This window comes from Rattus rattus, chromosome 12 (genome assembly GCF_011064425.1).
Source record: "Rattus rattus isolate New Zealand chromosome 12, Rrattus_CSIRO_v1, whole genome shotgun sequence".
NCBI classification, from domain to species: Eukaryota; Metazoa; Chordata; class Mammalia; order Rodentia; family Muridae; genus Rattus; species Rattus rattus.
Genome location: NC_046165.1, coordinates 37,039,153 through 37,052,319, shown reverse-complemented (window position 1 = coordinate 37,052,319; position 13,167 = coordinate 37,039,153). Strand labels below are relative to the sequence as shown.

The following is a 13,167-nucleotide window of genomic DNA, read 5'->3' as shown; positions in this document are numbered from 1 at the left end:
GCTTGCAGATCAGATCAGAGTATTGACCACTTGAAAACACACACCTCCTTTCTGTGTCTTCCCAGTCATAGAGAAGGAGACAGATGACCAGAAGCACTCGGAAGGAAAAGAAGTGGGGAGAAGACCATAGCAATATTCTAATGGGACATCCGTTTTTGAAGAATGAGAAAAGAGATTTGAGGATCTAGAAAATAATTCCTTCAGACTCTTCATATCTGTGTGCCTTGTACAGGGCTATTCTGTCTCCACTGGGGAGACATCTATCTGTTGGTGGAGTTGGATGTTGTAATTTAGACTGAGAGACCTTTCCCTGAAGTAGCATCGGCAGCCGCCCATGGACTTCTGTAAATGCACCTGCCACTTCTTTCCACGGATTCTGATTCTGAGGACATCCTTTAATTAATCTCCAGGAGAGGCCACAAAGCTCACAGTTGGTTTCCATGTTCAAAATCACTGTTTTGAATAGCCTGTTAGAATCTACCAGAGAATTAAAACACACACACACACACACACACACACACACACACACACACACACACACACACACACAAACATCTACAAACAACAACAATAAAACCAAAAATACAGACCAGGGGTCTAAGTACCTAGCAGTGAGATGTGGGAAGACAATTGAAATAAAAAAGCATGAACTCTCCCTGTTAAAAATAAACTATATGATTCCCTCCCCCCCTCTTTATCCTAGACCATTTATGTTAGAAACCTATAATTATAAATACTCCTTTTTCTATCTGAAATGTTTGAGCATCCTTTGAAACTAATTAGGTCTTTTGTGAGTCTGTGAGTCTGATGACTGGGGAACGTCTTTCTCAAGAACCTGGCCTCCATCTCTCTGAAACTTAGACATCAAGGGAGATGGCACCTAATCGCACCCTTGCTGTCTCTATGAGGCGGTAGGAGCTTCACTTCTGTAGCACCTTGCTCCAAACTACAGAACTGTCTCCTACCAGAAAAAGGTCATTTTCCTTCTGGTTGATCCAAATAAAGCAACAGTCACCAGATGCCATCCAGACTGTCTGGTCCTCTGACTCGTGGGCAGGTGGTTAATTTTGAGAACTGTGTAATTAATAGGCAGCATTTGATTGGCTTACCACTTCTTAGTGAACCGCCTACCATGTGTGTGCCACTTCCTGACTTCATGTTTATTCTCTAATTAAACTGATTTGTTTCTGTCTCTGCTATCTTTGTGGAGAGGTTTTCTGGGTCGAGGGAAGATTTTATTGTATGCCATTGCCCTAGCAACAGGCAATATTTTTTTTTTATCACAGGCTCCCCAGGAGAAACAGGGCGTTTAGTATAGAAACTGTAGCTTACTCCGTGGCGACTGGGGCCAGAAGCCAGCCCCCAAGGATTGCCATAGAACTAAAAGGTTAGGTCCCTTGACGAGTACCTGGTGACGGTGCTGGCCAGCTGTGTGTATGTGTGGGGAGGTGGAAATGAGTGGCCAGTCCTGGGCATACACAGATTGCTCTTACCTGCTTCTTCTGGGTCAGCTCTGGTGATCCCTTTTACTCAGCCTCTCAGTTCAGTAGTCTCAGGAGGTACTGCTCTCACTCACTGAGTACCTGCCCTGCACGGGCTGTGGGAATGCAAAAGCTGGCCTTCCGAATGCTGTGGAAGCCATCCCCCACAAGATGAATCACTCCTTCCTCTGTGATATTTCTGTCCTCTCTGGACCTAGCCTTGCTATCGACTGACATGATTTATCATCCTACCCGATAGGCAGTGAGGAGATTGCTCACGCTTTAAACTCCTCTTTCCAGGCTTGCCCAGGACCCTGCCTCCCTTCTTACATCACCCTGGGCCTTGGGCTCAGAGTCTCCCTGTTAAGCAGCATGGTGTATGGCAATCATCGAGTGGGAAAATCAGTGTGATCTGAGAGAGGGCAAGCCCATCCTCACAGTTTGACACACTGAGTCTTTTAGTTCGGTGATGAGTGGGAATTAGAAGCTGTAAAAGTAAGCAACAAAAACAGCTCTCCAACCTGTATTTGAGCCGCATTTGTCGACTGCAGCAAGAGCTCATGTACACCAGGCTGGCTTTGACTACCAATCCCCCTGCCAGTCTCTCCCCCGCAAGTGCTGTCCCGTGGCACTATCTTCATTTCACCATTTGTCCCCCTGCTTCTACTGCCCCATTCCTTTTTTTAAACCACAGAAAAGCTACTCGTCTGCCTCGTTGAAGGCCCCTCATAAGGCTTTTAGAGTAAGTAGAATTCAGATCAGACCATGCGAAATTGCTTCTTTCTGTGGTCACCAGAAACGGGGCCCTGTGAGAACAAATGCACTGCTTGCTATGGTATCGTCAAGAAGAGACCTGCCTCCAGGAGGAAATGTGGGCAGGGCTTTTAGAATCAGATTTTCCCCGGGCTCAGTTTCATCAGCTCCATATCACAAATGCATCATCAAGTCTAAGTGGCTTATTTTCCGTAGGTTGTCACACTCGTTGAATTAAGAGCAAACAAATGGATGGATGAATTATTTACTAGGTCCTCTATGTGGTTTGCTATGTGTCCATTTTCCTGCCATTTCCCAGCTTTAATGGTGCATGCAAAAAAAAAAAAAAAACCAAGAAAACGACATCCCCACGCCCTTCCTCTGCAATTCTGAAGACGAGAGGTTTGGATAGTCACTTGCTGATAAGGTTTTGACAAAGCCATTTGCAGCCAAATCGCACCTGAAATGATGCCAAACTTTATATGGAACTTAGTTACCTCATTTAGTGCGACAGTTCTCCTGTTTTCACGAGTGGAACATTGATGTTAAAGATGAGTGCTGTTCCACATGCTACACGTAGCATACATTGCCAACGCCCTGATATTTCTGAATTTAAAGCACACGAAGTCCATGATGTTTCCGATATGGAATTGTGGACTTATATTATGGCTGCTGTGGAGGAATGTCTTGTAATTTGTGAGACAAATTACGTTTGTGCATACGCCCACTTACAAATTAATGTAAATGTTTCTCCTACCATTTCACAGACCGTCAGGAACAATGTCTTTTGCACACTCTCCTGTCGTGAGATTACAGATAGTGCTTCGGGCTCATCGCTCCTACTCCATAATTGGTGCACTCAAGTATCACAGGAGGGACGCAAAGGCAGAACAACACACAGAGCTCATTACAGGACATTGTGATGTATCTTCAATTCTCTTTCAATAAATCCTTTGGACTGCATGAACATTTTGGTTTTTATTATTAAATCCAATTGTCGTTTCATTTTAAGTGGCTAAATATGCAATTTAAATATCTTTAAAACTATTTAATTACAAATCAAGGCAGACGGAGATGAAAATAAATTTTACTTCTATGCTTACTGTAAAACCAATTAAATTTGAAACTGTTGTGCTTCTACTTGAGCAAATAGAGAGGATAACTTCCTTGCTGTACAAGTAAACGTTTAATCTCTGGTTTTGCCATTATCCTTGCTTTATTAACAAGATAAGCAAGGCATTAACAAGTCCACCTAACCATCGATTTAGCCATCCAACTACCATCATTGTGGGCATCAGCCAGCCATTAATTTATATTTTCACCACTGTGCTAGCTAACTGTCCGTGGCTATCACAAAATGCTGAAATAACCAATTTGACAGAAAAACAAGTTTACTTGGACTCACAATTCCAGGGGCATCATTACACTTTGAGTTGTCTTTGTTGCCTTGGGGTCTGTGGAAAGACATAGCAGTCAGGGCCCACCTCCTGGAAGCTGGAATGAACCCAGAATAGAGGAAGAGACTGCAGTCCCCAACTTCCCCACCAGAGGATGCTGGCAGTGACCACACTTTCTCTCACAGGTTTCTACCTGTTCAAGGTCTCACCATCTCCTAGTTATGCCAAAGGTTGGCAGCAAAGCCTTTGAGGGACGCTCAGGGGCAAGCCAGAGCAACCACACACTTCAGAGACTCTGCTAGATTCTAATAGGATTAGCATTTTGAGCTTGCCTTTATGGGACTTTAGAGTGAAGGTATGCTACGAGTCAGGAGGAGCTTGCTTTGAACTCACAGGAAGCATTTAACAAGACACATGCTCTTTAAAAGCCTCAGAAAGACAGATAATAAAAAATCCTGGGCTTCGGAGCCAGAGCACCTAGTTTCCGATTCCGTGCTATACTTTATTCTCTGTGGGATCCAGGCAATCTGTTTAACCCATCCCATCTTAATCCCCTTGTCTATAAACGAGAGGAAAATGTTAAGGCATTACTTTACAAGTTTGCTCTCAGGGTAAGTACCTCGTTCTAAATAATTTCTGAAATAAATAAATCGCGATACTTTGCACATGGTAAGTACTCAATAAATGCAGTCTTACTTCTTGCGTTTGATTCCCTTTGGTTCTTTGTTTTTCCTGTTTTATACCCAATCCTTTGGTTCATTTATTTTTTTTCCAATGACTTAGACATTCACTGAATACATACAGCATACAGGATACCTCGATCCGTGGTAGGGATGCAAAGACTCAAAGTCCCTGAAGAGTCTAACCACTTAACAGAGGAGAGAGAGCAGTAAGAGAAATCAGTAAGGGATAATCAAGGGGGAGAAAAGAGCACACTGCCTTTGCCCTGGAAGACGGAGCTGAGAATACAGAGTTCTGGTTGCCTTGGCAACTGATAATCCATAAACATGTCCTATGGAGAGGTTTTCAACAAATAGCTAAGAAACTCTTTTAAAAAATCTACTCATTAAACTGCAGCGAGAAGAGGCGAGGAAGTGCACAATGCAGCCTGCAGGGGGCGACAAAACTGCAACATCCAGGTCTCACAGCCCAAACATCCTCTGCTGTGTGCCCTTGAGCAGGTCATTCAACTCCTCTGTGCATGGTTTCTGCACTTGAAGATAACTGCCGTTATTTCATAAAGGAAAAAGAGCACGTAAGCAACTTACTGTGACGGTTACTAGTATTCCTCTCAGAATTCTTGCAAACTGTGTTTCCTAAAGTCCCACCATGAGCACTCTGACACAGTGACCAGTTAATTCTTCAGGATTCTTTACAAGAAAAGCACTTTAAATACAAACTAATGTTCTGGTGTACTAGTTAAACCTTAGTCCCAAATTCCTCTTTTAAACTTTTATTTATTATGTGGTTATTTAGGATATATGTAAAATCTTCTCTCACCACTTGTCACAAAGCATGTACCCAACTGATGACTGTGTGAAGAACTCAACAGGCACAGTGAATAACTGGATAACTAGCTTATTTTCAAAGAACGAAAACGGGTTTTGAGTTGTATCAAAGAGAGAGCATCCCAGGTTCTGGTTGCTGGGCTGGGGCGGAGCTGCCTTCATTCCCAGTAACCTAGGCAGGAATCCAGGCACCCATCCAGTTATTCTCCGTTGCTGGAACAGCCTAGGGACTCAGGCATGAGATTTGCCTTTGGTTTCTGGTGTTACATGGCTGTCTTCACCGGGGCAGTCAGCGTGACTTTGAGCTCTAAGGCAGCAGGGATCCATGCCAGAACCCAGGAAACTTTAATGATCTGCTTCCTCCTCTCACTACCAGAAGTAATTCTCGGATTTACAGAGCTCTGGCACACCTTTGGGCCGTGTATTTAGGCTCTATTTCATCTCTAGAGCCAAGGGATTTCCATCCCGAAGGTCAAAGCAGTCGGAAGCTGCCGTGACACTGACAGGATGAATCTTTCCCGGGGCGACTTCCAAGCGCTGCAGGTGGCTGAGCAGCAGAGATCACTCTGCATCCCAGAGTGAATGCCTTGGCTTTCAGATTCTCACAGAGCATCAAAGGCTGATGGGGTTTGCCCCATTTCAGAGGCGAGGAGGTATTGGAGGCAGCTTTAATTGTTGGATCTTGATAACCTCCCCACCCACCTTGTGACGCCCTCTGGGCTCAGAAGCCCATAACCCCTGACTGCACAGGCTTTTCTTGGCAGAGACCACAGCGCTTCGGGAACTTTCCATTTTTCACACGCCAAGTCTATGCCGCCAGTGTGCTGTCAATGCGCTGGGCTTGAAAGCGTTCCTGGGTGGTGTGCTGGGGGCTAGGGTTTGTTCCCACTTGCTCTCGCCGTGTGTGGGAAGCTCCCCCGGGAAGAGGTTGTGGCTGGGCACGCCCAGCTTATCTCCTTCCAGGGTTGGAGGCTCTCAAGCCCTGGAAGGCTGCCAGGCGCTTGCAGGAGGCTCACAATCCTCCAATTATTGTCAATGTGCTACTTCCCTCCAGTCATGGAGGCAGAACGCTATAAACTGTTTTTCCATTTGCTCGGTGGATTTCGGGCCACAACATTTTAAGCCCCAATATCGCATCTTTTGATAATATTCCCTTTGTAAATTGTGTAACATAACCTTTGAGGGCTAGCAGTATAACCTGTTAGAAATCTCGCCAGAAAACATTTGTTAGCTGACTCTAGTCACCACTCCCCTCCCCTTTCAGGGTTTCATTTCTACTTAGCATGTAGCCTGCAATGTCTTTTTATTAAGATCAGAAATTTAATTATGTACATATTTGAAACCTGAACCCATTAAGTCTACAGATCCCCCGAAAATGCCATTTGCCAGGTGTGCAATCACAGTCGATGTGCAAAAATGTCGCACAACAATTAGGTTTTAAAGCTTAACTTAACAACGGGCTGAGAGACTACCTCTTTAGATGGAGAGAAATTGCTCTGGAGACGGTAGAGCAAATCGGGAAAGTGGCTGAAATAGTGAGAAATGAAATGAAGTGGATTATGTCTCCACAAAAGACATTGGCAAGGAGGGAGAGACTGAAGCAAAGAGGAGATGCAGACAGAAAGAGAAGCGGGAGCCGAGTCCTCTAATCCGTGGTTCTCAGCTGTGTGTCGGAACCCTTGGGCGTAGAAAGACCTTTCACAGGGGTTGCCTAATACCATCCCAAAACACAGATATTTCCGTTATGATTCATAACTGTAGCAAAATTACAGTTATGGAGTAGCACGAAATAATTTTGTGGTTAGGAGTCACCACAGCAGGAGGAACTGCGTTAAAGGGTAGCGGCGTTAGAATGGGTGAGAGCCTCTGGTCTATCAGGAGGCTCTGCAGCCACTCTCCAGTCTACCGAGACTTCCCTCAGCCAAGAGTCAGGTATTCTCAGTGTTCCCCGGTCACCGCACCCCCTCCTGTACGGCTGTCTGTTTTTGTTTTGTTTTGTTTTAATGTATTGTTTTGCCCTTCACATCCCCATCATGATTTATGAGCTGTCTTTCCTACTAGACTTTCAACTCCCCCAGGTCAGGGATTGGGAGAAACGTCTAAAACAGTATTTGTCTAAAAGGTATCTGTGACTCAGCTGTCCGAAAGGCAGGTGATGTCTGTGAGAGGCTTCAGATAGGTGCACCTTCCCGTAATCTCTTTCAGGGAGTATCTGGGGCTGGGACTTGGTATAGGAATGACCCAACCTACCCGGGGGGGCTGTCAGTCATCACACAGCTTTAGAGATGCGTCCAATTGGTGGCCAAGCTGACCATTCTCTTTGACCACTTCTGGTTTGTTATATCTCTCTCTCTCTCTCTCTCTCTCTCTCTCTCTCTCTCTCTCTCTCTCTCTCTCTCTTTCTCTCTCATCTATCTATGTGTATATCTGGTAGTATATGTTTGAAAGCCAAAGCTCAATCTCCAGTGTTGTTTTTGGGATCCACCCACCTTGTTTTTTGAGATAGAGTTTCTCATTAGAACCTGGGACTAATAGAGTGGACTGGGCTGGCTACCCACTGTCTCTGGGGTGTCCATCTGTCTCTGCCTGCCCAGGATTATAAGCTAGTACCACCATACCTGGTTTTCTTGTATGGGGGTAGGGCTTGATCTCAGGTCTTCATGACAACGGGCACTTTATCTACTGGCTATCTCCCCAGCCTTCATTCCTGTTTTTGATCCTTGCTTCTTTGACTGTTTGCCCAAGGTAATTCCTAATGGTATTTGGTGCATCAAAATCCCAGCTCAGAATCTGTTAGCAAGAAAACTATTTATACCATCTTCCAGTTGAGGTTAAAGAATAATAAAAGATAATGGGTACTGAATTTAAGCAGACCTATTTCATATTCTCAATTGTATGGAATTCTAGAGGAAAATGAGCAAAGAGTAATGAGGAGAAAGCAGTCTTATGGGATGAATAACAGGGAGACTAGCAGGAAGTGTGTTCACATTGGTTTCTCAGCCCCTGACCTGGCTGTCTTGTTCTGTCCCACAAGAGGAAGAAGAGGATCCAAATATCTTCCCAGTTTTTTTTTTTTTCTTTCTATTCTAAACTTCTCTCTGGCTGAAGTAGGAGCTCTAGGAGCATTGATTGAGAACTCAGCTATAAAAAGAAGGGTCCCACAGATGACCTCCAAACTGTAAATCCAGGAGACAAACCTGAAGAAGAAGAAGAAGAAGAAAATGTGCCATTCAGAGTTGCAGTCAGTGATATGGCGGCCCTGAGAGACTGTCATCCTGACAACCCGGGAGGACGCGTGTGAATAGGATTCCTCTGATAGCTGCCTGCTAGAGGTGACTGCGGCCGTTCAAGGTACGCAGGAAAAAGGACGAGGAGGGCACCGGCTCAGCTGAGAGCAGAAATCAGAGTGGGAACAGCACGAGCAGCTCAATCAGACCTGAAAGCATAATCGCTGACATTTAAGATGAAGAGATTGGAAAGAGGATCATTTTGCTGCCTCTGAAAGTAAAATAACGGAGGGAATTCAAGGAAGCTGGCCACAAACCAGAGTCGAATTCTTACTTTAGTTTGGTTTTTAGGTCCCTCTGCTTTGTATTGTATCATTCATTGAAGCATCAGTCATTCAACGAATAATCCTTAAACATCTGCTCTCAATACTCACGCTTCCTTGTTGAATTTGAGAAGGAAAAATATAAACAAAAGAATTTATAACAAGAGTATGAGTAAGAGCTTGGGAAAGTGTCCCAAGAAGGCTCCCAGAAGAGCATCTACAGAAACCCCAAGGATTTGGGGACAGGAAAAATAGTCTCTCCTGACATCTAACCCACTTATCCCTTCACCTGGCATTTAAAATTTTTACCTCCCAGGAAACAAGGTAACAGATTGACTTGAACTGCTTCCTGGGCCAGCTTGAAAGGATAGGGACCTGGTAAGGCCTCATACACACCCCAAAGGACAAGGCCTGTTATCAACAGAAGGCAAAGGATGGGTACTGGGATATCAAAATTTTCAGGTGTCTCTCCTGCATATTTTGTGTCAGGGAGATGGTATACATTGGTAAATGTAGGTACAATGACGATAGCTAATGTTTGCAAAAAGGAAAAACATATAATGGTGGTAAAATAAGTATTCCATGTACCATATAAAATAGAACAGAGAGAATCACCACACAGCAATACAATTTTGTGGAAAGATGCACAAACCAGGCGAATATTAGGCATAATTGATCAACTAAAGTAGTTCTAAAAATACAAGTGATGGTGCTACAGTCCACTTCAGTGTGATCTCTGGTCCAACGAGAAGGTACAGCAGGTATAGTTAGACAGGTTAGAAGCTGGGAGGAAGGAGATGTGACTGCTCACAACTATGAGGTATTTTCTGGAGGGATGGAATCCTTGTCAAATTAGATGGGAAGTAATTTAGTGAATATATTAAAAATTAGTAACTTGTACATTTTGAATGAGGATAATGGGCCATGGATTATAAGTACTGGCCTGATAAATTTATTATATAAGACACAACCAAAAACCAAAAATGAAGCAACAACAAAAAGCCACAATATGGAAGATAGTGTTAGTAGTTGTCTACTAACACTCATTTTCAGGCTGCGTTTTCTTTGCTGTGTTAGTTATATATTCAAGCAATGATACACTGGTATAGTCTTGCCTGTAACTAGCAATGGCCAACTGACATCGTTTTGGCCAGTATGTATGGATTAATTAATTTTCTTGACATTGTGACCACATACCTAAAAAGAGGTTACTTACGGGAGAACAACTTCTTTTTGTCTCACAGTTTGAGGGTACGGTCTGTCCTGCTGGGAGGGCAGGGTGGCAGCGGAAACATGTGGCAGCTGGTCTTCATGTGCTCATAGACTGGCCACAGAAAGGGAGTGGAACTGGACTCTCAACCATCAACAGTCACTTTCGCTCATTTTCTCTAGCAAGTTCTCACCTGCTAAAGAGTTGACAATCTTCTAATCCACCTGGGGGCCAACCGTTTGCCACTTGGCCTTCTGGGGAACATTTCACATTCAAACCACAGCAATTTGCAAACCGAATTCTGCTAAAGCTGTCATCCTCAACCCTTCTGATGCTGTGACCCTTTAGTACAGTCCCTCATACTGTGGTGACTCCCAACCATAAAATTATTTCACTGCTACTCCACAACTGTTATGAATCACAATGTTAACATCCGATATTTAGGATGCAACCTCCACAGGTTGAGAACTGCCTGCCAGAAGGTTTGGGGTTGGAAGAGTCTTTAGCTTCTCTGATACACCTGGCGCTATATTTTTCCTGTTCTTCTGGCTTAGAATGGGCTAAGGTAGGTGGTGATACAGCAGCCATATTGAACGAGTATGGGATACTGAGTAAACGCAGTAATCAAGGAATGTGTAGGATTAGGATCTTCAAATCAACATCGACAGCATTCTTGCTATTTGTAAGTTGCTGTCAGTGAGGTTTTAAGATTCTGACAATTAAAATGAATTTTAATTAATACACAGAGAGCTATTTTACACTAAGATGAATACGGAATAGACTTTCAGGAAGTAAATGAAGTAGAAATATGCACGACCTAAGCCTCTGGTGGATATTGTGTTATAGGGAAAAACACTCACTTCAGGTTGCCTAGGAGTCAGAGCAACTCACCTACGTCTTACCGGATGCAACCTGACCAGCCTAGAATCTACATTCACTCCCTTCCCTCAGAGCAGTAGTTCTCAACTTGTGGGTTGTTACCCCTTTGAGTGTTGAATGACCCTTTCACAGTGGTCACCTAAGACAACACAGATGATTACATTAAAATTCATAACACAAGCAAATTACAATTATGAAGTAGCAACAAAAATAATTTTATGGTTTGGGGGGACACCTCAACATGAACTGTATTAAAGAATCACAGCACTCGAAGGTTCAGAACCACTGCTTTAGAGAAAGGAAAATTTTCATTATTGTTTACACAGTGACGATAGCCTGATTTAATTCGACTCCTTTCCAGCTATCTCAGAAATGTACTGGTTATCTAAATGTACTGGTTATATAAAACAATTGTTTTATATCAACTGCCTCTATCACCTAGCCTGTGTGCGCTCTCAATTCAGTTACTGTAGATGCTGCATTTGTTTTCCCTGCACGTTTTAGTCTGCCTTTTAATACTCCCCCTCATAGCTCATTAAGTCCACCACTATACACGTATATATGTGTGTGTGTATACATATGTATGTATGTGTAGATACACATGCACATATGATAGTATGCCAAGTATACAGGTATACTGTTGTCCTCAGACACACCAGACAAAGGCTCTTGTGTCACTAGAAGGTAGCCTCTATAAGGCCAGGCATCTTCTCTTCTAGACACCATTATGAGCCCAGTGCTCACAGTCTGTCAGCACATAGTTCTTGCTAAAGAACTGTGCCTTCACCATCAAAGGACTCTGGATTCTTATTTTAGTTTTTGCCATTCTTCACAACTTACTTCTGAAGTCACTTTTGGTCTTTATAACATCTATTTTCTTCTCTTTTTAACGTCTTATTATGGAGAATTATAAACACATGCAAAAATAGGAAAAGAATAGTAATGAAAATCAGGCATATTTCAACTCCCAATCTTGTTCCATGGAGACTTTTCACTCATTCCCTGCTCCTATGAATTAGAGGAAACCCCGGGCATCTTGTTATTTTACCCATCAGCATTTCAGTTTGTGCTCCAACAAGAAAATAAGTGTATATTTAAAATGTATAACTGGGATGTTCCCATAATATTAATGAATAACAATTCCTTTATCTTGTCAGCGGTATCCTGATTTGATTTAATTTCTGATTCTGTTGGATGACTGATTGAGTGACTAACTGGATGAGTAAGCTAATTCAGGGTGAACTCTTTGGGAGCTTCCTACGGGGTCCAGTGATCCAGTCAATGCTTTGTTCTTTAGCCATTGGACTATGTGCTGGCCCCCAATCAATTCTGATCCTGAAAGAAAGAAGATTGCCTCGATCCTTTTGCAGAGTATGAGCCTTCTTTAGACATAAACAGGAAAATGCCTGCTGAAAGAGATGAAGGATTGGGATGATTGTTCTGGGGAGTAGAAGGTCTATAGAGAGTGGATGGGAGGAGCAATTATTGACTCTGTGATTTAAGCCTGAGTCTTTTTTTTTTTTTCTTTCTTGTCTCTCAAGTTTATTTGTAAAAACAGCATGGGACACTGGTCATCTGCAGATAGTGTGTAGGTGGATGTGTCGCAGCAGTCCGTCTGTCTTCACACTGGCAGGAGCCTGTTCTATGGGGCCTTCACAGGGGCCTGGACACCCTTGGGAGCCTGGGCTGGAGCTGAAGCCTGGGCCTTTGATGGAGCTTTGGCCTCTGCCTTAGTTTGAACCTTGGGCTTTGGTTGGCAGAGCCTCTGACCCTTGGCCATGTAGCTTCGAATCTTCTTCCCAAGCTTGGGCTGAGCGCTGAAAGCCAGACGGCTGAGTTTGCGGCTGGAGCCCTTTGGCATCTGGGCTTGACGGCCTGAGGCTTCACGGGGGCCCTGATGGCCTCTGCTCGTGCACTCACTGCCTTGGCATTGTTGGCCTGCATCTTCTTCAGGCCTTTCTTGTTGTGCTTCTTGGCAAAGCGCATGTTCCTCAGAAACTTGGGGTCGACCCCCTTAAGAAATTCGTATCTTTGTGACTGGGGTTTCTTGATGCCATTTCTGTGCCATTTGCGGGACTGGTTGTGTGTGGTGTGGTTCTTGGATTTGGCCATGTCTGCACGGTAAGCCGCGGCTCCCGCAGCGCCTGGGACCGGAAGAGAAAGAGAAAGGCCTAAGCCTGACTCTTTAAGATGTATGTGATCCTTCGTTCCTGAATGCCTTCATCTTGTCTCACCTGAACTATTGCAGAGGATGCTACCTAACCTATCCGTGATGAGCTGAGTCGTGACCCCAAACTTATGTGGAGGTCCTTTGTTCCTGTAAGTCCAAATGTGACAGTATACGGAGATAAAGTGTTAAAGAGGCAGTCATGTAAAATGAGGTCTGCGG

General features: G+C 43.9%; 1 pseudogene; it reads right to left on the bottom strand.

The window, feature by feature from the left end:
- Positions 1-12,405: 12,405 nt before the first annotated feature.
- Positions 12,406-12,945, bottom strand: LOC116913670 (annotated as a pseudogene).
- Between the last annotated feature and the right edge of the window lie 222 nt (positions 12,946-13,167).